Consider the following 21,207-nt stretch of genomic DNA (forward strand, 5'->3'; position numbering starts at 1 on the left):
AGAAAGGGGAAATCTAAACTGCCCCAGAGCAGACCCCAAAGCAATAGGCAGCCCCCAACATATAATGACGGTGAAGCAAGATGAAAACACTAACACAGACAGAAAGATAGACTGAGCAAAGACGGGGCCCAAAACTACCTAGCTAGGAAAGGACAGGAAGGCTGCTGTCTGCAATCCGTGAAAAACCCTATGAAAATAAGAGCCAACAGACTGACAGTGAAAAAGGCCCTGAAGACGCTAGGCTTCAAAAAAGCTACGTCAGTACTCAGGAATATTCTGAAGACAGATCAACCGGCAAAAGGAGATTCAGCTCATCCCAGCAGGGAATGGCAGAATCCAGAAAAGCAAGGAAAACAAACACAAAACATAAATGCAAACAGGCAAAGCAGAAACTTAGCTTTAGGGAAGCAGGAATCAGACTGGTGTCCTAGAAGTCCACAGAGAAATCACCCGCAGGGCAGAAGGGCGTCGGCAGCCTTATATCCAGTCAGTGACTCCACTCAGCCAGTCATCCTCATTAGACTCAGGTGCCTGATAATCAGGCTCATTACCTTCCTTTACCAGAATAGGGAGTTCCCCAGACCTCAGTGACGAAGGGGAAAATGAACTCACAACAGTACCTCCTCCTTGAGGAGGGGTCACCGAACCCTCAACCACGCCACCAGGGCGATCAGGGTGAGCCCGATGAAAGGCACGCACTAATCTTTTGGCATGAATATCAGAGGCAGAGACCCAGGAATTATCCTCCTGACCATAACCCTTCCACTTAACCAAATACTGGAGTCTCCTTCTAGCCAGACGGGAATCCAGTATTTTCTCTACCTCATATTCCATGTTACCTTCAACCAATACAGGGTCTGGAGGTGCCACCCCAGGAACAACTGGTTCAACAAACCTCTTCAACAAGGACTTATGGAACACATTATGGATTTTAAATGTGACAGGAAGAGCCAAACGAAAAGAGACCGGATTAATAATCTCCAAAATCTTGTAAGGTCCAATAAATCTAGGCTTAAACTTAGGAGAAGCCACCTTCATAGCAATATTTTTTGAAGATAACCACACCATATCACCAATCTTAAACTGGGGACCAATGGTCCTATGTCGATTGGAAAACCGTTGGGCCTTTTCCTGGGAGAGAGATAACTTATCCACCACTTGGTCCCAGATCTGGTGCATTCTCTCCACCACAGTGTCAACACCTGGGCAGGCAGAAGGCTCCACCTGCCCTGAAGAAAATCGAGGATGAAACCCAAAGTTACAAAAAAAAGGTGACATCAAAGTGGCAGAACTAGCTCTATTATTTAAAGCAAATTCGGCCAAGGGCAAAAATGAAACCCAATCATCCTGATCAGCGGAAATAAAACATCTCAAATACGACTCCAAGGTCTTGTTTGTTCTCTCTGTCTGCCCATTGGTCTGAGGGTGAAAAGCAGAGGAGAAGGACAACTGAATTCCCAGCTTGGAACAGAAAGTCCTCCAAAATCTAGACACAAACTGAACTCCTCTGTCAGATACAATGTTCTCAGGAATCCCGTGCAAGCGAACCACCTGTTGCAAAAACAGGGGCACCAACTCAGAGGAAGATGGCAACTTAGGGAGTGGTACAAGATGAACCATCTTAGAGAACCTATCACAAATCACCCAAATAACAGTCATTCTTTGAGAGACCGGCATATCAGAGATGAAATCCATTGAAATATGGGTCCATGGCCTCCTGGGGACCGGCAAAGGCATCAACAACCCACTAGAGCGAGAACAAGATTTAGACCGGGAGCAAGTCCCACAGGACTGCACAAAATTCCTGACATCATGAGACAAGGTGGGCCACCAAAAAGAGCGACTCACCAGATCTCTAGTACCAAAAATACCTGGGATGACCAGCCAATGCAGAGCAATGAACTTCAGACATCACTCTCTTCTTCCACTGGTCAGGAACATACAACTTTCCACTGGGACAACGCTCAGGTTTGTCCTCCTGGAACTCTTGCAGAGCAAGTCTCAAATCGGGCGAGATGGCAGAAAGAACTACCCCTTCGCCTAAGATGGTAGCAGGCTTAGTCACCACAGGAGAATCAGCAAAGAAACTCCTAGAGAGGGCGTCTGCCTTGACATTCTTAGTTCCAGGAAGAAAAGAAACCACAAAATCAAAACGTGTAAAAAACCAGGCCCACCTAGCCTGTCTAGGGTTCAAGCGTTTAGCCGACTCTAGGTAAATCAAATTCTTGTGGTCAGTGAGGACCACAACTTGATGTTTAGCTCCCTCCAACCAATGTCTCCACTCCTCAAATGCTCATTTCATGGCCAACAGTTCCCGATTCCCCACATCATAGTTACGTTCAGATGGAGAGAACTTTCGGGAAAAGAAAGCACAGGGATTCATTTTAGATGTTACAGGATCCTTTTGGGACAAAACAGCTCCTGCACCAATCTCAGAAGCATCCACTTCTACCTAGAACGGGAGTGAGACATCCGGTTGCCGCAAAACCGGGGCGGAGGTAAATCTTCGCTTCAGCTCCTGAAAAGAAGCAACAGCCTCCGGAGACCAATTCAACACATCAGCACCCTTCTTAGTCAGATCAGTCAATGGCTTGGCAATACTAGAAAATTTTGCTATAAATTTCCGATAAAAATTAGCAAACCCCAAAAACTTCTGGAGGGCCTTCAAAGAAGTGGGCTGAACCCAATCATAAATGGCCTGTACCTTGGCCGGGTCCATTTCAATAGTTGACGGAGACAAAATAAATCCCAAAAATGAAATCCTCTGTACTCCAAAAAGGCATTTCGATCCTTTGACATACAGGGAATTCTCCCTCAAGATCCGGAACACAGTCCGAATATGTTCCACATGAGAATCCCAATCCTTGGAGAAGATCAAAATATCATCCAGATAGATAATCAAAAATTTATCGACAAAGTCTCGGAAAATATCGTTCATGAAGCACTGGAAGACAGAAGGGGCATTAGTGAGCCCAAAAGGCATCACCAGGTACTCAAAATGTCCCTCCGGAGTATTAAACGCCATCTTCCATTCATCCCCCTGCTTAATGCGGATAAGATTATACGCCCCCCTGAGGTCAAGCTTGGTAAACCAGCAAGCACCTCTAACTCTAGAGAATAGATCTGAAATCAGGGGTAACGGATACTGATATTTAATAGTAATTTTATTGAGGGCACGATAATCAATACAAGGCCTTAAAGAACCATCCTTTTTGGCCACAAAAAAAAACCCGGCACCTAAGGGTGAAGAGGATGGTCTAATATGACCCTTCTCCAACGCCTCCTTTATATAGGACCGCATAGCCTCGTGCTCGGGTACAAATAAATTGAAGAGCCGACCCTTGGGAAATTTACACCCCGGGCTTAGTTCAATTGCACAGTCATAACTCCTATGAGGAGGCAAGGACGCAGACTCATTCTCACTAAATACATCATAAAAGTCCGCCAAATAGGAACATCATGCGACTGAGGAGAGGTGGAAAAAACCGGAGCCTCACTAAAGGCACACCGACAACCCCAACTCACCACAGACACAGACTTCCAATCCAAAACTGGATTATGAATTTGCAACCAGGGAAACCCCAGAACAACGGCATCAAGCAGACCATGCAACACCAAAAATCTGCAATTTTCTTGATGGTCTGGGGCGACCCGCATAACCACCTGGGTCCAAAACTGAGGTTTATTTTTAGCCAAAGGAGTAGCATCAATCCCCTCAAAGGGATAGGCGTCTGCAGAGGTGTCATCGGAAATCCACAACGTTTAGCAAAATCCAAGTCCATTAGGGTTAACGCTGCTCCCGAATCCACAAAAGCCTTGGCGGAAAATGTGGACAGGGAGCAGATCAGAGTAATTGCCAGAAGAAACTTAGGTTGAACACCACCAACAGAAAACGTGTGTGCAAAGCGTTTCTCTCGTTTAGGACAAACAGAAATAATATGCGAGGCATCTCTACAGAAAAAACACAGCTTATTACGCCTTCTGAACTCCTGACGTTGCGCCTTAGACAAAACTCTATCACATTGCATAGGTTCAGACGTCAGTTCAACCGGTGGCAACACCTCTCGTGCAATCCTGCGTTCACGTAAATGCCGATCAACCTGAATGGCTAATGACATAGAATCGTCCAGACCAGAGGGAACAGGAAATCCCACCATAGTATCTTTTACGGCTTCTGACAAACCCTTCCGAAAGAGAGCAGCCAAGGCATTATCATTCCAGGTAGTAAGGACCGCCCACTTTCGGAACTTTTGACAGTACAACTCTGCAGAATCTCGACCCTGGTTTAATGCCAACAAGGTCTTTTCAGCCTGATCAATAGCATTAGGTTCGTCATACAACAACCCCAAAGCTTGAAAGAATGCGTTCACATTAGTCAGAATAGGATCATCTGGTTTCAAAGAAAACGCCCAATCCTGGGGATCGCCACGCAGCAAAGAGATGACAATTTTAACCTGCTGCGCGGAGCTCCCTGACGAGTTAGGCTTCAAGGCAAAAAATAATTTACAATTATTTTTGAAACTCAAAAATTTAGATGGATCCCCAAAAAATACATCAGGTGTAGGGATCTTTGGTTCAACAGCATGCGAACGAGCAAGGTAGGCGGAAATTCCCAGCACTTCCGCAGCGAGCTGCTCCACACGATCAGACAATTGCTTTATCTCCATTGAGAGAGAAAAAAATTCCCCCTACGGCCTCAGAGATATAGAGGAAAGAATATACACACTCTTTTTTTTTTTTTTAAACACAATTCTTTCCTGCTATTGAGTACCCTAGGATCTGCGGTATGGCGGGTGATTGTCATGTCTCTTCTTTATGGGGTTTGTTCAATCCCAATCATAATGAAGAGACACGACACTATTAGATATAGTTAGATTTGTATCTCAACTTTTTCTTTATATATAATATTACTGTTATATTTACCCTTCCCTCCCCTCCTTCTGTTTTGCCCCTTGTACGTCTTAATAAAGCAACTTAAAACCCATTCCGAATCCCTTATCCTTCCTTTCCCTTTGTCATACGTATAATTGTAACCTCTACATTTAAACATTATTGCAAAATATTACTGTTATTTTTGAAATTTCAATAAAGTTATTTGAAAATGATGGCTCATATCATTCACTAGGATGAGGTGCAACACCAGGAACAGTCCCCAGCCAGTCGTGTTAATATTTTACCAAGTTGTATATTTAGGGGTTTCATTAATGTTAGGCGGGCAGGAGCCTAGTGTTTGGTTTACACCACATGTTGGTCACATATAAGGGGATATATTTACTTGATAAAAAAATATACAACATATCAAAAGTAAATAATAAAAAAAAATGCAGAAGAATCAAAAAAGACACATTGATATGAACCTACTGAGAATTACTTCTGAATATTTTCCATTGTTCAGTAGAACACATGGAGAAATGGCCAAGGTCTCTAAGGCCACGTTCACACCAGTGGTTGGTCAGTATTTTACCTCAGTATTTGCAAGCCAAAACCAGGAGAGGAACAAATAGAAACATGTATTTATCACCCACTCCTGGTTTTGGCTTAGAAATACTGTGTGAACGTGGCCTTACGGTTTGCAGATCTGAGTGCATCTATTTGACAAGTCTTTAGATCACACTTCTTGCATGCTTGCTTCAGTGTAAAGTATTCATGAGTGTAAGGTCTATGGATCTTAAAGGGTTATTTCCAAGTGGTGGATGTACACGCATGCCAACACCACACTTATTGTCTATGGGCCTAGATAGCCAAATACAGCACCCCTGTCCCAGAGAGCAGGCATTTCAGAGCTCAGGTCTCAGGATCAGTGGGGGTCCCATTGATCAGACCACCAGCAGGTTATCACCTATTCTCTGAATAAACGCAAACCTACAATGTGGAGAAATCAAATGTTAAAAAGTCGTAGTGATCACAAGCAGATTCATACTTAGATAGGTCTTAAAGATAGAGTGGTTGGCTGATCACCATCTCTGCCAACCATTGGCTTAGAATATATTTAGTTCTACTGGACAGAGAAAAAGAAAAAAAAAGCCGCAACCAGCTTTATTTCTCAGAAAAACCACAGGTGAGGCATGTTCGTTATCAATATGCCTAATCATTGTTTCACACCCCTCTATCTGCTGGTAGGGCCCAGTGGATCTTCTGGTATCCACTGATGATCTAATGTGCATGGGCAGCTTTATACCAATTTATCTTCTATGGGGACACTCAGGTGGGTGCTGTATTGTCCCTGCCGTGGTGAGATGGATAAACAGGTGGACCCCGATAGCCCACCCAGGACATCGGTCTATGTCATATAAATATATCAGATCCACATAATTATTACAAAGAATCCAGGCAAATACAGAAGAAATAATTCACAATAAGGTGTATGACAATCACTGACTGCAAGGTATTTGGCAGCTTTATGGCAAAGCCAGAGATTAGACATTTACCATAATATAGTAACAGGTTAAAATGACATTTTCTGATCATTTCCAATAAGCACAATCCATTCAAGAGGTAAAATGTAGATAGAAGACATGTCCCTCCAGAAGGCTGCGTGCGGCTCTCCCAGTCACACACTCTGATCAGAACTTTAACGAATTCTTCATAAATGACAAAAACGATGGCAACATCCAGGCACACTCTGCTCAAATGTGGCACGGTCCCTTTGTAGAACCTGTAGAGGAGAGATTTTGGCATTTAGTCCATATTAAACAAGAAATACAATTGTAGTAATCACCAGAGAATAGGGATTCCCTTAGGCTGTATTCACACAGTATGCTGTGGCTCCGTCAGGGCTTATGTCAGAACCTCCGCAAAACGGGATTCGTGCGCCATCGGGACCATTGACTAGAATGATGGAGAAGGCATCAGTGTGTGCTCGGCCGTCCATCATTTAAAGGGAATCTATCACCCTTTTCATGCCGTATCAGCTGCCGGCATCGACATCGGGGCTTATCTACAGCCAGGGCCGCACCTATAATGAGCCATGTTGAGACACCTGCTGAAGCGGCAGGCAGCAGGGGGCGGCATTATGTGCTCCTCTACCTGCAGCACCTACAATTTAGCCTCTGAGTCTGCACGCTGGTGCTTTGCTGCGGCAGCGGTCCAGCAAGAGGCTCTAATTGTCTTGATGATCACAGGAGGGAAGTAGTCGGTGCCCCTTGATCATGTGACCCCTGACTCCTCCCCTCCTGTGACCTCTTCACAGGTCCTGTGCGTAGCGCACAGAGCAGCCATATATGAGGAGTGTGGCTCTGCAGGTGGAGGTCGGTGCTGGAGGCCCCATTATTCTCTATGTAGAGTGCGGGTGGAGGTCGGTGCTGGAGGCTCCATTATTCTCTATGTGGAGTGCGGGTGGAGGTCGGTGCTGGAGGCTCCATTATTCTCTATGTGGAGTGCGGGTGGAGATTGGTGCTGGAGGCCCCATTATTCTCTATGTGGAGTGTGGAGTGCGGGTGGAGGCCGGTGCTGGAGGCCCCATTATTCTCTATGTAGAGTGCGGGTGGAGGTCGGTGCTGGAGGCTCCATTATTCTCTATGTGGAGTGCGGGTGGAGGTCGGTGCCGGAGGCTCCATTATTCTCTATGTGGAGTGCGGGTGCAGGTTGGTGCTGGAGGCTCCATTATTCTCTATGTGGAGTGCGGGTGGAGGTCGATGCTGGAGGCTCCATTATTCTCTATGTGGAGTGTGGAGTGCGGGTGGAGGTCGGTGCTGGAGGCCCCATTATTCTCTATGTAGAGTGCGGGTGGAGGTCGGTGCTGGAGGCTCCATTATTCTCTATGTGGAGTGCGGGTGGAGGTCGATGCTGGAGGCTCCATTATTCTCTATGTGGAGTGCGGCTCTGCTGGTGGAGGTCGATGCTGGAGGCTCCATTATTCTCTATGTGGAGTGCGGCTCTGCTGGTGGAGGTCGGTGCTGGAGGCTCCATTATTCTCTGTGTAGTGTGGCTCTGCTGGTGGAGGTCGGTGCTGGAGGCTCCATTATTCTCTATGTGGAGTGTGGCTCTGCGGGTGGGGGTCGGTGCCGGAGGCTCCATTATTCTCTATGTGGAGTGCGGCTCTGCTGGTGGAGGTCGGTGCTGGAGGCTCCATTATTCTCTATGTGGAGTGCGGGTGGAGGTCGGTGCTGAAGGCTCCATTATTCTCTATGTGGAGTGCGGCTCTGCTGGTGGAGGTCGGTGCAGGAGGCTCCATTATTCCCTATGTGGAGTGTGGCTCTGCTGGTGGAGGTCGGTGCTGGAAGCTCCATTATTCTCTATGTGGAGTGCGGCTCTGTGGGTGGAGGTCGGTGCTGGAGGCTCCATTATTCTCTATGTGTAGTGTGGAGTGCAGGTGGAGGTCGGTGCCGGAGGCCCCATTATTCTCTATGTGGAGTGCGGCTCTGTGGGTGGAGGTCGGTGCTGGAAGCCCCATTATTCTCTATATGGAGTGCGGCTCTGCGGGTGGAGGTCGGTGCTGGAGGCTCCATTATTCTCTATGTGTAGTGTGGAGGTCGGTGCCGGAGGCCCCATTATTCTCTATGTGGAGTGCGGCTCTGTGGGTGGAGGTCGGTGCTGGAAGCCTGATTATTCTCTATGTGTAGTGTGGAGTGCAAGTGGAGGTCGGTGCCGGAGGCCCCATTATTCTCTATGTGGAGTGCGGCTCTGCGGGTGGAGGTCGGTGCCGGAGGCCCCATTATTCTCTATGTGGAGTGCGGCTCTGTGGGTGGAGGTCGGTGCTGGAGGCTCCATTATTCTCTATGTGGAGTGCGACTCTGTGGGTGGAGGTCGGTGCTGGATGCCCCATTATTCTCTGTGGAGTGTGGCTCTGCTGGTGGAGGTCGGTGCTGGAGGCTCCATTATTCTCTATGTGGAGTGTGGAGTGCAGGTGGAGGTCGGTGCCGGAGGCCCCATTATTCTCTATGTGGAGTGCGGCTCTGTGAGTGGAGGTCGGTGCTGGAGGCTCCATTATTCTCTATGTGTAGTGTGGAGTGCAGGTGGAGGTCGGTGCCGGAGGCTCCATTATTCTCTATGTGTAGTGTGGAGTGCAGGTGGAGGTCGGTGCCGGAGGCCCCATTATTCTCTATGTGGAGTGCGGCTCTGTGGGTGGAGGTCGGTGCTGGAAGCCCCATTATTCTCTATGTGTAGTGTGGAGTGCAGGTGGAGGTCGGTGCCGGAGGCCCCATTATTCTGTATGTGTAGTGTGGAGTGCAGGTGGAGGTCGGTGCCGGAGGCCCCATTATTCTGTATGTGGAGTGCGGCTCTGCTGGTGGAGGTCGGTGCTGAAGGCTCCATTATTCTCTATGTGGAGTGCAGCTCTGCTGGTGGAGGTCGGTGCTGGAGGCTCCATTATTCTCTATGTGGAGTGCGGCTCTGTGGGTGGAGGTCGGTGCTGGAAGCCCCATTATTCTCTATGTGTAGTGTGGAGTGCAGGTGGAGGTCGGTGCCGGAGGCCCCATTATTCTCTATGTGGAGTGCGGCTCTGTGGGTGGAGGTCGGTGCTGGAAGCCCGATTATTCTCTATGTGTAGTGTGGAGTGCAAGTGGAGGTCGGTGCTGGAGGCCCCATTATTCTCTATGTGGAGTGTGGGTGGAGGTCGGTGCCGGAGGCCCCATTATTCTCTATGTGGAGTGCGGCTCTGTGGGTGGAGGTCGGTGCTGGAGGCTCCATTATTCTCTATGTGGAGTGCGGCTCTGTGGCTGGAGGTCGGTGCTGGAGGCCCCATTATTCTCTGTGGAGTGTGGCTCTGCTGGTGGAGGTCGGTGCTGGAGGCTCCATTATTCTCTATGTGGAGTGCGGCTCTGTGGGTGGAGGTCGGTGCTGGAGGCCCCATTATTCTCTATGTGGAGTGCGGGTGGAGGTCGGTGCCGGAGGCCCCATTATTCTCTATGTGGAGTGCGGCTCTGTGGGTGGAGGTCGGTGCTGGAGGCTCCATTTTTCTGTATGTGGAGTGCGGCTCTGTGGGTGGAGGTCGGTGCTGGAGGCCCCGTTATTCTCTGTGGAGTGTGGCTCTGCTGGTGGAGGTCGGTGCTGGAGGCTCCATTATTCTCTATGTGGAGTGCGGCTCTGTGGGTGGAGGTCGGTGCTGGAGGCTCCATTATTCTCTGTGTAGTGTGGAGGTCGGTGCCGGAGGCCCCATTATTCTCTATGTGGAGTGCGGCTCTGTGGGTGGAGGTCGGTGCTGGAAGCCCCATTATTCTCTATGTGTAGTGTGGAGTGCAGGTGGAGGTCGGTGCCAGAGGCCCCATTATTCTCTATGTGGAGTGCGGCTCTGTGAGTGGAGGTCGGTGCTGGAGGCCCCATTCTCTATGTGGAGTGCGGCTCTGCGGGTGGTGGTCGGTGCTGGAGGCTCCATTATTCTCTATGTGGAGTGCGGGTGGAGGTCGGTGCTGGAGGCTCCATTATTCTCTATGTGGAGTGTGGGTGGAGGTCGTTGCTGGAGGCTCCATTATTCACTATGTGGAGTGTGGCTCTGCGGGTGGAATTCGGTGCTGGAGGTCCCATTTTTCTCTATGTGGAGTGCGGCTCTGCGGGTGGAGGTCGGTGCTGGAGGTCCCATTATTCTCTATGTGGAGCTCGGCTCTGCGGGTGGAGGTTGGTGCTGGAGGCTCCATTATTCTCTATGTGGAGTGCGGGTGGAGGTCAGTGCTGGAGGCTCCATTATTCTCTATGTGGAGCGCGGCTCTGCGGCGGGTGGAGGTAGGTGCTGGAGGCTCCATTATTCTCTGTGAGGAGTGGGGCTCTGCTGATGGAGGTCGGTGCTGGAGGCTCCATTATTCTCTATGTGGAGTGTGGGTGGAGGTCGTTGCTGGAGGCTCCATTATTCACTATGTGGAGTGTGGCTCTGCGGGTGGAATTCGGTGCTGGATGTCCCATTATTCTCTATGTGGAGTGCGACTCTGCGGGTGGAGGTCGGTACTAGAGAATAATGGGGCCTCCAACACCGACCTCCACCCGCAGAGCCCCGCTCCACATAGAGAATAATGGGGCCTCCATGTGGAGTGTGGGCTCTGCGGGTGGAGGTAGGTGCTGGAGATTCCTCATTACTGGGCACAGGGGGAAGTAACCTTTTCAGAGCTGAGACTATCTTGGTGCTTTTTTGTTGTCACTGTCTAAGAATCATAGCATTTTGTTCCTTTTCCTCTGATAGATGCATATGACCCAAGTATGGAAAACAGGCGATACAGTATAATGTTCCCACAGTATCACCATCCCCCCCACATACAGTATAATGTTCCCCCAGTACCGCCATCCCCCACACGCAGTATAATGTTCCCCACTACCGTCACCCCCCCCACATAGTATAATATTCCCACAGTACTGCCATCCCCCACACAGTATAATGTTCCCCCAGTACCGCCATCCCCCCATACACAGTATAATGTTCCCCCAGTACCCAGTATCAGCCCTTGGTTTATGCAGGACTCTGCTGTCTGTGCTGGTTCTCATAGTCCTGGATGAGGTGAAGTTTATGTGTGGGGTCAGGGAGAGTTTACAGTGTGGATGTAGCAGAGCTCTGTGTGCGAGGTGTACGGAGCAGAGCCATGTGTGAGTTGTACGGAGCAGAGCCGCGAGTGTGTGAGTTGTACGGAGCGGAGCCACACGTGTACGAAGCAGAGTCTCACATGTGTGTATGGAGCGGCGCCGTGTGTGTGAGGTGTATGGAGCGGAACCGCATGTGTACAAAGTTTACGGAGTGGAGCCATTTTTGTGCAAGGTTTACAGAGCGTGGCCACGTGCCTATAGGGTGTACGGAGCAGAGCCGCATGTGTACGAGGTTTACGTAGTGGAGCCATGTATGTACTGAGTGGAGCCGTGTGTGTGCGAGGTGTACAGAACGGAGCCGTGTGTACGAGGCATAAAAAGCAGAACCGTGTGTGTATGATGTATGCAGAGCCATACATGTACAAGGTGTATGGTGGGGAGCATTTATACCTCCCAGCGGGACAGTCCCGATTTTGAGAGAGATACTGCCCCGGCTTGGAGCTTATTTTTCCCGCGGACACACGAGTACACGCCAGAGCCCCGAGGAGCACTTTAAAATTCGCACGTGACGTTCCACCGGAAGTGACGTGCTAGAAGCTGACCGGAAATGAGGTAATTTCGGAAGGAGATTGTGACGGAACCATGGAGGCACTTCAGGGAATGCTGCAGATGCATCACCGTGTCCTCCTCCAATAGCGCGGCTAGCAGGATCGCCTTGAACTCGGGGATGCCGGCCATGTGAGCAGCTCATGATATGTCCTGCATTGGGAGGCTCAGGTGGGCACTACAGTGGGAGCCGGGCTGCTATAGAATCTTTCTTTTTTTCTTTCTCTAGCTCTTTCTGTTATTTCTTTCTTTCTCTGTTCTTTCTTTCTCTCTGTTGTTTCTTTTCCTCAGTACCAGTCAGCGTGCCCACAGTACCAGTAGAATAAGGGGGGTAGGAAACTAGGTGGCACTGGTCACTTTGAGCCTCTCATACTTTTTATTGGTGTATAATCATATGCCCTGAGCCCCCCTTACAGAGGGCCAGCCCCAGACAACAGGGTACAAACAAATCACTATTACTATCAGTCTAAGTGGACAATTATATACGTAAAGGTAATGATGTCCCTGTGCCAAGCAGTGCGGAGGATCAGAATACACTGAGGAGACGAGAGCAGCGGGGTTTGGGGAGAAGAATTATATGGTGCCCATTATACTGTATGCAGTAATATATGGGACCCATAATACTGTATGGAGCATTATGTGGGGATAAGGGATGACTTTGTTTGTTGTGGATCTGACCGCTGGGACCCCCATGATCCTGGGAAACGTAGCTTTGAAGAGCACCATGTAAATGGAGCTGTGGTCAATCATACGCACTGTGGTGCCATTCACATGTGGCTCTTCAAATAACTCCTTAAAGAGAGTGATGAGGGGACAACAAAGTATAGCAAAAATTCACTGATCGGGTTGAGGAGTGGTATAGTTTGTGGGCTGGTGGGATTTGTGTGGCAGGGCTGCATTTTTGTCCCAGTCTGGCCCTGTGCCAGGCCTACCATTGCCATTATTGCCCCTTGTTCTGGATACTTCTGTGTTGTTCTTGTATGTGTGTGTGATGGCGCTGACATCCTTGTGTTTGGACACCTTTTTTTTCTATTTATCTAAATGTCCACTATTGAACTCAGTTTTACAGGATAGATATGAAAATTTACTGTGTGCGCGAGGGGGGGGGGCCATCATTTAGCTGTTCACCCCAGGCAGCAGAGAGGCTAGGGTCACCCCTGTCTACAGCATTCTGTAATGCTGTAGACAAGCCCCCGATGTAACCTGAACGAGAAGAAAAACACATTAGATTATACTCACTGGAGGGGGCGGTTCGGTCCGATGGGTGTTGCAGTCTGGTCTGACGCCTCCCATCTTCATGCGATGACGTCCTCTTCTTCCTGTCCTGTAGTGGCTCCGGCACAGGCGCACTGCTCTGCCCTGTTGAGGGCAGAGCAGAGTCCTGCAGTGCGCAGGCGTCGGGAGATGTCTGGCGCCTGCGCACTGCAGTTTTCTACTCTGCCCTCAACAGGGCAGAGCAGTGCGCCGGAGCCACTACAGGACGGGAAGAAGAGGACGTCATCGCATGAAGATGGGAGGCGCCGGACCGGACCGCCCCCTCCGGTGAGTATAATCTAATGTGTTTTTCTTCTCTTTCAGGTAACATCGGGGGCTTATCTACAGCATTACAGAATGCTGTAGATAAGCCCCCGATGTCGATGCCGGCAGCTGATAGGGCATAAAAAGGTGACAGATATCCTTTAAGGCTATATACACCTATTGACGGCAGGCAGCAAGACACAGTTGACCATGTCTGCAAACTGCATAAGAAAGGCCTGAAAATAAATGAAGAAATGAAGATTCCAGAGTGGAACTTGGTGTTATTTTATTAACTTTGGTAAATAATCACATGGAAAAACAATATTTTTTCCATGTCAAAAGGTGTTCATAAAAGCAAGCCTGACTTATATTCCAAGGAACACAAACGCTATGCACTAAGATGTGCTGAAAGTAATTTGTATGATTTTAATCTGTAGGGGGCAGTATACACACAAAAAAAATTAATGTAGTCGTATGCCTATAAGTAATAGGAGGAGATATTCAAACTTTTTAGACATTAAGTGGAGTATTCCTTTAAAAAGATAACTCCCTGGAAAAAAAAAAAAAGGAGATGAGGGCCCTCACTTGCCATAATGGTAGAAGATGCAAAACATGGAGAAAGCCATGGATATAAAAATATGGCAGCAATTGTCACGTTGGAAGCTAGAACTGCATATTAGACAGGAGGACAGAGAACACAGTTGTTTTAATGCAAGCTTTCGGTCATTTCTCATTTTCTAATAAAATAATAATAATAATCTTTATTTATATAGTGCCAACACAACATATTTCGCAGCGCATTACAGTTTAACAGTTTCAAATAAGACATAATTAGCAACATTAACAATACAATAATTAAAGCAAAATAAGACTACCCTGCTCGTGAGAGCTTACAATCTACAATGAGGTGGGGGAGATAAAAAGTACAGGCGTGTATTTACAATGATGGTCCAGCCATCTTGAGGGAGTAGGGGATAGACAGAGATAGTAAATGGGCTATACACACACATATATGAAATGACTGATTTGGGAATGTGATAGGCTGCCCTGAACAAATGTGTTTTGAGGGAGCGCTTAAAACTGTGCAAATTGTGGATAGTCCTAATTTCTTGGGGTAGAGCATTCCAGAGGATTGGCGCAACGCGGGAGAAGTCTTGGAGTCGGAAGTGGGAGACACGGATTAGTGCCGAGGTTAGTCGAAAGTAGTTTGCAGAGCGCAGCCATCGGCTAGGCAGATAGACAAATGAAGGAGGAGATGTAAGGGGGTGCTGCACCGTGGAGAGCTTTGTGGGTGAGAACAAGTACGTTGAATTGGATTCTGTAATGAATAGGCAGCCAGTGTAACAACTGGTAAAGAGCAGATACGTCCGAGTACCGATTAGCCAGATGGATGACCCTGGCTGCTGCATTAAGGATGGACTAGACAGGGGAAAGTCGAGTATGGGGGAGGCCAATTAATAGAGCATTGCAGTAGTCCAGGCGGGAGTGAGAGTTTTTGTTGTTTCCATGGTGAGAAAAGGGCAGATTCTAGAGATGTTCTTTAGGTGTAAGCGGCAAGAGATTGTATATGGGAGGTGAAGGAGAGATTGGTGTCAAACATAACTCTCAAACAGCGCGCCTGCTGCTTGGGTGTTATTATGGTGTCACCCAAGGAGAGGGAAATGTCAGATTTGGGTAGGTTAGTAGACGGCGGGAGCAGAAGTTCAGTTTTGGAAAGTTTGAGCTTCAGATAGACTGCGGACAGAGTCACTGGCGTTCTGTAGTGCAGCCGGGTAAGGTCAGGGGATGACGTATATAGTTGTGTGTCATCAGCATAAAAATGGTACTGAAAGACGAATCTGCTGATGGCCATGTAGAGAGAGAAGAGGGCCAAGGACTGAGCCCTGAGGTACCCCAACAGTGAGAGAAAGAGGAGATGACGTGGAGCCAGTGAACAAAACACTGAAGAAGCGGTCAGAAAGATAGGAAGAGAACCAGGAGAGGGCAGTGTCCTTAATACCTAGTGACTGGAGCCTAGAGAGTAGGAGACGGTGGTCAACAGTGTCGAAAACTGCAGAAAGGTCGAGAAGAATGAGCAGAGTGGTGACTGTTACATTTTGCTGTCAGAAGGTCATTGGTCACTTCGGTGAGTGCAGTTTCTGTCAAATGTAGGTGGCGGAAGCCAGACTGTGAAGGGTCTAGGAGTGAATGAGTGGAGAGGTAACGGGAAAGGCAGGAGTAGACAAAGCACTCCAAGAGTTTAGAGATGAAGGGGAGATTGGAGACTGGTCTGTAGTTGTTTGTGCAGGATGGGTCGAGTGGGTTTCTTTAATAATGGAGTAATGAGAGTGTTTGAAGGAGGATGGCAAAATGCCAGAGGAGAGGGAGCGATTGAGGCTATGTGTTGCAGATTCTGCTGCGGATCCGTAGCGTTTTTTGCTCTGCGAAACCACAGCAGATTTAGCTGCGTTGTACAGTACCATTGTTTTCAATGTAAAATGAAAAACGCTGTGCACATGCTGCGGATTTTTCCGCGGGTTCAAATCCGCAGCATTTCAATTCTTTGTGCGGAATCCGCAGCAGTTTCACACCTTCTCCATTGTAGAGGTGTGAAACCGCAGGCTAATCCGCAGGTATTTATACCTGCGGATTTTCCCAAATCTGCGCGGACAAATCCACAGCACCTAAAGCTATGTGTGCACATAGCCTAAAGATTGTAGTAAGGCGAGTAGTGATGACTGGAGGAGATGTGAGGGAATTGGGTCGGTAGTGCATGTAGTCAGACGAGAAGAAGACAGGAGCCTGGAGACGACTTCTTCTGTGATGGGATCAAATGTGGAGAGTGAGCCAGGGGAAATGCAGGGAGGGATAAGGGTCACAGCACCTGGTAGCTGTTAGAGGATTTCCTGATGGATATTATCTATTTTCTCTATAAAGTGGGAGGCCATGTCATCAGCACAAATCTAAGTGATAGGGGCTTGTGCTTTTGGCCTGAGGAGGGAGTGAAAGGTGTCAAAAAGTTTCTTGGGGTTGCTGGATAGTGAGGAGATCAGGGTGGTGTAGTACGTCTGTTTGGTGAGGTGAAGGGCAGAGTTATAGGTCCTTAACATAAATTTGAAGTGGATGAAGTCTTCTGGTGTTTGGGTTTTCCTCCATAAACGTTCGGCACTCCTAGAGCACTGCTGGAGAAGTACAGTTTGTCATGTGAGCCAGGGCTGTTTTATTCTGTGCTTGGATGTTCTGAGGGTGAGGGGACCTACTTAGTCAAGGGTGCTTCTAATAGTGTTGTTATAGTGATGTTCAGCCAGATCAGGACAGGAAACAAAGGAGATTGGGGACAGTGATGAGTGGAGGGAGTCTGAAAGTATATGAGAGTTAATGGCTTGTAGATTTCTTAATGTGTGGTAGGTAGGAGTGTGCTGGGGTGGGCGAAGATTTGTGAGCGTGAAGGAGAGAATGTTGTGGTCAGTGAAGGGAAGCCGTGAGTTATCTAGGTAGGAGATTGAACAGAGCCAGACAAAGACCAGGTCAAGGGTGTTACCATCTTTGTGTGTCTTGGAGGTTGAGAGCTGTGAGAAGCCTAGTGAAGTGGTTAGTGATAGAACCTGGGATGCAGATGTAGAAGTGGGGCTGTTAATGGGGATGTTGAAGTCTCCCAGGATAAAGGTTGGTAGTTCTGAGGTCATGAAGTGCAGTAGCCAGGCCCAGAAATGGTCAAAGAAGTGGGTGGGTGAGCCTGGGAGCCGATAAATGATCGCTACTCTGAGGGAGAGGGGATGGAAGAGCTTGATGGCGTGGACCTCAAAAGAAAGGAATGAGAGTGTTGGAACTGGGGGAGGGAATGACCTGGAAAGTGCATTGTGGGGACAGGAGTATGCCGACTCCACCACCAAGTCTGTTTGTGGGTCTCGGAGAATGGGAGAATTATAAGCCACCATGGGAAATGGCAGCAGGAGAGACAGTGTCAGAATCCTGAATCCAGGTTTCAGTGAGGGCAACAGATTCAGAGAGTTGTTCAGAAAGTAATTGTGCAATTAAGAATTAATTGTTCTTATATTTGTGAGCCTCCAATCCCTGGGAATCAGAACATAGGAACAGAATAATCACAAAATATATTGTCAACATTAACAAATGGAATTAAGGCTTCGCTCAGATTAGTGGGTTAACCTCTTACTGCCAGCTGACGGAATAGTACAGCCAGCTGGCAGTATCACCCGCTTTGAGGTGGGCTCCGGCGGTAAGCCCACCTCAAAGCCACGACATGTCAGCTGTTTTAAACAGCTGACATGTGCCTGCAACAGCACATTTAACTAGAGATTCTGGTGCGCGGCCGGAAATACGCGCATCAATGACCCCGTCACGTGATCGGGGGTCATCAGTGTGTTGCCATAACAACCTGAGGTTTTCTCGAGACCTCTATGGTTGTTGATGGCAGATTGCTATGAGCACCACCCTGTGGTTGGCATTCATAGCAATGCTGTAATTCAACTACATAGAGGTGATCTATGCATCACCTCTATGTAGCAGAGGCGATCGCACTATGGCTACTGAAGCATGCCAAAAGTAAAAAAATTAAAAAAAAAAACATGAAAGTTTAAATCACCCCCCTTTCGCCCCAGTCAACATAAAAAAAAAAATCAAACTTACACATATTTGGTATCGCCGCGTTCAGAATCGCCCGATCTATCAATAAAAAAGATTAACCTGATCGCTAAATGGCGTAGCGAGAAAAAAAAATCAAAACGCCAGAATTACCCTTTTTTGGTCGCAGCGACATTGCATTAAAATGCAATAACGGGCAATCAAAAGAACGTATCTGCACAAAAGTGGTTTCAGTCAAAACGTCCGCTTGACAGGCAAAAATGAGACCTCACCCACCCCGAGATCATGAAAAATGGAGACGCTACAGGTCTCGGAAAATGGGGCAATTTTTTATTTTTAGCAAACTTTGGAATTTTTTTCACCACTTAGACATCAAACATGTTTAGGTTCGTTTATATCTATGAACTCGTAATGGCCTAGAGAATCATAATGGCAGGTCAGTTTTAGCATTTAGTGAACCTAGGAAAAAAGCCAAAACAAAAAACAAGTGTGGGATTGCACTTTCACCGCACTTGGAAATTTTTTCCCGTTTTCGAGTACACGACATGGTAAAACCAATGGTTCAAAAGTACAACTCGTCCCGCAAGAAATAAGCCCTCACATGGCCATATTGATGGAAAAATAAAAAAGTTATGGCTCTCAGAAGGGGAGCGAAAAACGAAAATGAAAAAAGCTCCGGTCATGAGCGGGATTAACCCCTTCCCGACCTGTGACATAGCGTATGCGTCATGAAAGTCAGTGCCAATCTGACCTGTGACGCATACCCTGTGTCACAAAATGATCGCCCTCCTGTGGGCCGGGTGACCGGGGTGAATGAAAGGTCACCCGGCCCGCAGGTACAGGGGGACCTATACTTGACCCCAGGGGGGTGGCTTAGCCCCCCCGGGTCTACGATCACTACTGGTGACCTTTTTGTCACCCCCCCTCAGATCTGATTGGAGCTAGCGCCCATGTGACGCTAGCCCTCCAATCAGATGTGGAGGGGCGGAGAAAAACAATGTCTGCCTAGCTTCTTAGCTTCATCCCATCTGTGGAAGCCAAGGAGCGAGGTGCCTGACCACTGACCTGCCCCACAGAGCCCGCGATAGCCGCCGCTGCCCGCCGCCGCCGCTAGTACCGCCGCTGCTGTGTGCTGAGGACAGGTACTCCCCTCTCCTGTCCTCCACGCCCCCGACCTCCGCTCCCTCCCCCCTGCCCCCCCTAATCACCTGCTGCATTTGCTCACCTCCTCCTGCAGGCTCCATTTGCTCCCCTCCTGCCCCCCCTTCGCCTGACAGCTCCATTTTCTCTCCTCCTCCCCTTGTGATCACCCCCTGCCCCCCCAATCACCTGCTGCTGCCATCTACATTTTCTGCTGGTCCTCTGATCCCCTCCTGCCCCCAACCGAACCTGACAGCCCCATCGTCCCCTGGTGATCACTCCAATCACCCCCTGATCACCCCCTGATCATCTGCTGCCGGCTTCATCTACAGCTGGTCCTCTGCTCCCCCTGATCACCCCGTGGTTCCCTGATCACCCCCTGATCACGTGCTGCTGCCGGCTCCATCTGTAGCTGGTCCTCAGCTCCCCTTCTGCCCCCCCGCAACTGATAGCTTCATCCTTCCCTGGTCATCACCCCCCCTCCCAGTGATCACCCCAATCACCCCTGAATACCTGCTGCTACTGCATCTCCTCAGCCCCTTCCTGCCCGCGCCCGACAGCCCCCGCCTGAGTGCCCTCGCCCGCGCCTCACTGCCCCGTCCTGCAGTAGAAAGTTTTTCACCAAACACTCGCACATACACACTATAATAAAGCTTTTTTACACACGCACACACACAATGTCCCGCTCATCCCAGTCACAAAGGGTCTACTCAGTTGAGGAGGCATATGAAATTATTGCCTCTGAAACTGATAGTGAGGAGGACCCCACCTTTCCCTATACCTCTCACTCTTCCTCTTCCAGCGACATAGACTTGCCACCACCAAGATGTCGCAGGACGAGAAATCGTCCGGAGCCAAGGGGGAGGAAGAGTCGGGTACCTTGGAGGCAGTCCCACAGTCAAGTGTGAGTTTCCCCCATCCTAGTGCTAGTCACGCCCAACCTAGCACTAGTGCTCCCTCCTGGACCCCCATCCCTGAAAATTTTGCTCCACGGATTCCTAATTTCGTTCCCCAGTCAGGAATCCAGTTTGAGACTGCCAACTTCAGAGAAATAGACTTTTTCAAAGTCTTTTTCTCTGAGTCAATCGTCAGTTCCATGGTGGAGCAAACAAACTTGTATGCCCAGCAATTTTTGGCCGAACACCCAATTTCTTCATTCTCTACTTGTCTGTAGAAATGATTAAATATTGGGGACTGGTCCTTCACATGGGGATTGTGAAGAAACCAGAAATTCGCCAATACTGGAGTACCGATATTTTATATCAAGCTTCAGTATTTGGCATGGTTATGTTTCGCAAACGTTTTGAGGCGATTCATAAATTTCTCCATTTCAGGAACAACACTGAAAGCCTTCCCCGCGATGACCCGAAATTTGATAGACTGTTCAAAATTCGTCCGCTCGTCGAACACTTCAGCAACAAGTTTGCTGAAGTGTACATTCCCGAAAGGGAAATTTGTGTGGATGAATCCCTCGTCCACTACAAAGGGAGGCTTCAGTTCCGTCAGTACCTGCCCAGCAAAAGGGCGAGGTACCGGATAAAACTCTACAAGCTGTGTGAGAGTACCTCAGGGTACACTCTCAGCTTTAGAGTTTACCAAGGAAAGAACAGTAGGATCCAGCCCCCAGAATGTCCACTTGCTTTGGGGGTGAGTGGGAAAATAGTGTGGGATTTGGTCCACCCAATGCTTGATAAAGGTTACCATCTGTATGTTGATAACTTTTAAACAAGCATCACACTATTTCAATCCCTCTCTGCCAGAGCTACCGTCACTTGCGGTACCATGCGCAGAAACCAGAGGGGTCTCCCTTTGCCGCTAATTGAGCAGCCTCTCCGAAAGGGTGAGAACTGAGCCCAACGTAGCGGCAACATGCTTGTGGTCAAGTTCAAAGACAAAAGAGACGTCTTTGTCTTGACCACA

The 21,207-nt window shown here is 48.6% G+C and overlaps 1 protein-coding gene and 1 long non-coding RNA gene across 2 annotated transcripts in view; one reads left to right on the plus strand and one right to left on the minus strand.

Annotated features, from left to right (window-relative positions):
- LOC141080491 (uncharacterized) overlaps positions 1 to 21,207 on the plus strand; it is a 119,013-nt gene that overhangs the window by 71,653 nt on the left and 26,153 nt on the right. The gene's annotated exons all lie outside the window — the stretch shown is intronic.
- Positions 6,009 to 6,890, minus strand: LOC141080496 (uncharacterized). Its single transcript, XR_012228949.1, has 2 exons — positions 6,752 to 6,890; positions 6,009 to 6,655 (listed from the first exon to the last, which is right to left on the minus strand). It is a non-coding gene; the product is annotated as an uncharacterized lncRNA (long non-coding RNA).

This window comes from Dendrobates tinctorius, unplaced genomic scaffold, assembly GCF_039654945.1.
Source record: "Dendrobates tinctorius isolate UK_male_01 unplaced genomic scaffold, ASM3965494v1 ptg000016l, whole genome shotgun sequence".
Lineage (NCBI taxonomy): Eukaryota > Metazoa > Chordata > Amphibia > Anura > Dendrobatidae > Dendrobates > Dendrobates tinctorius.